Source organism: Fukomys damarensis, unplaced genomic scaffold (assembly GCF_012274545.1).
Source record: "Fukomys damarensis isolate Sample0158 unplaced genomic scaffold, DMR_v1.0_HiC HiC_scaffold_8, whole genome shotgun sequence".
Lineage (NCBI taxonomy): Eukaryota > Metazoa > Chordata > Mammalia > Rodentia > Bathyergidae > Fukomys > Fukomys damarensis.
The window spans coordinates 10,663,841-10,668,372 of NW_022900920.1; the positions used below are offsets into that span (position 1 = coordinate 10,663,841).

The window sequence follows — 4,532 nt, forward strand, 5'->3', positions numbered from 1 at the left end:
TTGTTTGGGATAAAGCATCAAGTGAGATAAAATGAAACAGCAAAAACATAAAATGACAGCAAAAAAATACAAGATGGAGAGTTATAAATATAAATATGAAATGAGGTGCGAAGGCAGCCTAACCGATCACCCCAAACTCAGCTATACATCAGAGGGTTTCATCACATGACTATAAGGCCACACATCCTGGTGTCAGGAAACACAGAGCAATGAGTAGTACACAGAATGCAGACACATATCCTAGGACTTAGGAGAATTCAGAAAAGGGAAAAATTAATTTAGATCTCTAGCTATCACACTACACCCAAATACATAAAAAAAATAAATCCTTAGGTTATGAAGAGAAAACATGAGTAAATATTTTTATAACCTTGGAAAAGACAATGTCTTTTTAATCATAATACCATGACAGAAACCATAAAAGAAAAGATGGATAGATTTTTCAATAAAATATTTAGGGACTATAAAGAAAACCCTGATATATATATTAAAAAAAATGCTTTCAACAAAGATAAAAGACAAAAATAGAAAAATGTATATTCATAACAGGCTTTATAATGGTTTTACTCTCAAAATACAAAAACTCATAAAAAACAATCATACTTGATAAGAACGGGCCTGAGTAGAAAATTAACCATAAAAAGTACAAACAGTCAATAAGCACATGAAAAGACAAAATTGTAGAAATGCAATTGTGAATGAGGAGATGACATTTTTGGGCCTGGTGAACCGGTAATGGGAAACAAAATAAAGTGGTCTGATACTAGACTTCAGATAACTGCACTTGGATCCCAATCCAGCTTTGGTTATGATTAGATAATGCTGCAGATTATAAGGAATTTCTTTTTCGTTTTGTTTTGTTTTGTTTAAGATAGAGTTGCTTTATTAATGATCCCAACCGTATTTCTTTAGATACAGGAGTTTTGAACTCAAATACTTAGGAGAAAACAAGCTAAAATTGCATTATCCTGCAACTCATTACCAGTAACACATTGCAAGGCGAAACAGCTTGGAAAAGAGGGAGGGAAGGAAGGGGAGTGAGGGAGGGAAGGTAAAAGAAAAGGAATTAAATTGATAAGGTGGAATTCCTCCTCCCACCCCTGCCTTGGGAACTATGAAGTCCTTGCAAGCACAGCTTGTTTCTGCAGATTATTTTCCAAACGTGTACAAAACGGAACCCAAATGGAGAATCCTTTAGAACCTGGAGAGGTGCAGCATGAAGGGCCACAATTATCCAGCAGCAAGCGGTCACGCCTTCAGTTGCCAGCGCTTCTTCCTCCGCTCCCAAGAGTCAGTGGGATAAAAACGTTTTCCCTGTAATCGTTTTCATTTCTTTTTTCTCAGCATCTGGGAGTGCACGGTTCAGCGCCTTGAGGAAGTCAGATGTTTTTGCCCGCGTACGTGTGTGAATATAGGCCTTGGAGCACTTGATGTGGCGTGCGGTAGTCCCGGAGCGTGTGGGTCGGGTTGATGGTGCTGTGTGGGGGGCTAGCCTTGGTGTGGAGAGAACAGCACCAGGGTGAGGTAGCCCATGTTGTCACCCACAGCGGCCTCTGTGTCTTTCAGCTCCAGAGGAGGCTCCCTGTGGCTAAAGAGAACCTGGGGGGCTGTGCGGCTGACTCTGCATCCTTCTTTGAACTCCTGCATGAACACCTTTCCAGTGGCCACATCATAGTAATCTTTAAACACTGTGCTGATGTAAGAGCCTGACTGAACCAGAGCGACTCCATGTTGACCAGCAAACGACCTAGAGACTGTCGCTCCCCCACATCCCTTATAGGATAACTAATGATTAATTGTGAATTGTTAGGTAACTGCTTTGAAGTAGCTGGGAAACTAAATGGAAACTGTAGTGAACACAAGACCCAACACAAATCACGCCACTCCTTACTTGCCTGTAGTTGAAGGTTCTGAACATTATAATCTAAATTGTTAATGGAATAATGGATAATCGCTCTGCTGATCATTAGTACGTGACGGTCAAGTATATGCTTGATGACCTCTAGCTCAGATCAACTGATTCTTTGCCTTTGTCCTCTTCCTGTAAGTTTTAAGTGTAAACCCCCCCTTAGCCCTATATAAAATGGCCTCTGGTTCTGAGCTAGCCGCCTCTCTGAGCTACTTGGCTTGGGGAGTGCCGTCTGGCCAGATTAATAAAGGTCTATTTGCCAACTTGCCTGGTGTGTTCCTTCCTGGGTGACTCCCGCTGTCTGACAAGCTCCTGGAGCCTCGCTGAGCTTCTGAGCTCAGCATCGTGGAAGCCTCTTGGCTGTTCACGCTGCAGGAGTAAAAGTGAGACTTAAGTCTTACACTGAAGAGGACTGTGACTCTGCCCTTTTTAGATGCATCACACATGGTTTCATCATCCCTATAGTGAATGGATAACTGCCCTGTTCTCTCCTTACTTGCCCTCTTCTCAGAACTGGAGCTATTTCTCAAAGACAGAGGCAAAACAACTTCGCTTCAATGTGCCAGCACGAGGCACAATGGAATCTTTGGATGCAGGCAGGTTTTCAAGGTCTTGTAGCAAAGAGACATTGTATCCCGATTCTGGATTTACCAAGAAACTTCCATAGACTTTCTTGAATAGCTCATCAGCACCGCGTGCCTGAAGTTCCTTTGCAGAATTTCAAAGAAATACTAACCATCACTTTCGTTTTGTCTCCATTAGGACTCGAAATATGATAGAGGACCCCTTCGAAATCTGCAAATGTTACTTCTGCTTCTGGCTTATTTCCATCAGTCGCGTTCTCAAACTTGAGCGAGAGCGTCTCCTGGATGATGCTGTTGTTCACCTCCAGCAGGATCATGGCAGCAGCTGGCCCCCGAAGCCTGAACCCCTTGCCAAGCCACCGCTGTCGCCACTGCCACCTCACAGACAAGATTGGTCCTCCACAAGGAATTTCATTGCCTTCATTTAGCCATGTTATTTTACTGTACTACACAAGCTACAATCTTCTCTATATAGAGTGGGAATCAAAATAGAATCTGTACCAGACAGTCAGTCATGGGTGAAAGTATTAGTTCCCTCCTGCTGCGGTAACAAGTCCCCAGAAATGCAGCATCTTACAGTAACATAGATTTATTATTTTACAGCCCAGACTGTCAGAAGTCAAAAGGGTCTTACAGGGCTGAAATCAAGGCAGCATCAGGGTCACATCCGATCTTTTGTCTCTGGGGGAATATTGTCTCTTTGTCTTTTCCAGCTTCTGGAGGTGCCTGCAGCCTGTCAGGCCTTCCTTCCACTTTCAAAGCTAGACGTACAGAATCTTTCAATCTCTCTGCTTCCCATTTCTAGCCTCCAAGGGCCCTTGTGATTACATTGGGCCTGGCCAGATGATCTAGGATAATTTTCCTTTCTTAAGATCCTTATCTTTATTATATCTCCAAAGTCCCTTTCCCTTTTGTGTAGGGTAGTACAGTCATAGGTTGAGGCATTGGGCTATGGATATCTTTGGGAAGGCATTGTTCTGCCTGCCACAGTGAGCTAAATGAGCCAATGCATAGACAGCCCCAAATTCAGGTGGCAAACCAAGAGCACTCAAAATGTGTTAGCTAATCTCAAGTTACTAATTATCAGAGGGATATATATTATCTGGGGCTGATAATAATCAGGGGAAGAAGGAATCCTAAATACAGCTATTAGGGGAGAATAAAGTAGCAGAGCAACCAGTATAGATGCAGCCTCTGAGAAGGTTCCACATCTATGAACTGAGCGCATGGGAATTAGGTGTGGTCCCAACTCAACATAAGAGGCCATTGCTTATGAGTCTATTTATACTGTAGAAAAAAAAAAAGTTCACAAATCCATCCTAGATATTCTCATCATGAAAAATAGTCCAGCCACATAGTTATTTTGCAGATGTCTAATTATTGACATGGAAATAGTTTCATGGTATGCTATTCAAAAGATACCAAAAGAGTAGCATCCAATGAAATTTCATTGGATTCCATTTGTGACAATCATACATATGTGTGTCTGTGCATGGGTATGTGTCCATGCAGGAAAAGCGTAGAGTTATACACACAAAGAAGTACCAATGTGTATTGCTGTGTGACAAGATTTAAGGTGATCCTGACTCCTGTATTCTCACAAGTACTCCAAATCTCTTGCACATTGGTCAGGTTTCTCTTGCTTGGGAAATGAGAGGTTTTTCTAGTCTTGGGTACCAACACCAACATCCCAGCTGGAGAAACACCAGGGAACCAAGAACCAAGATGCTCAGTGCCTTCAAGAATCTTCAGCTTTTCTGCAACTCAGTCTGTACATACCAAATATTTTCCCTCCCAACACTCACTGGGCAGTTGGTAGGGCAAGATAAGAAGGTCAAAAGAATGCATAAAAATGAAAAAGACCTAGGTACATTCCAGTAAGTATTCCTCTAGGGGTCTAACCACAATTGACTTTCAGCTCCCTGAAAGCAGAGACCACATTTCCTGACACCCACACAGTGCCTATGTATTGTGGGTGGGTGAGATATCTTGGCTCTTTCCTACCTTGTGCCTTGTTGGTGCTCCTACCTGGGATCTCA

At 42.4% G+C, this 4,532-nt stretch overlaps 1 pseudogene; it reads right to left on the reverse strand.

Moving 5' to 3' along the window:
- Window positions 1-1,291: 1,291 nt before the first annotated feature.
- On the reverse strand, window positions 1,292-2,810 carry LOC104860338 (annotated as a pseudogene).
- Between the last annotated feature and the right edge of the window lie 1,722 nt (window positions 2,811-4,532).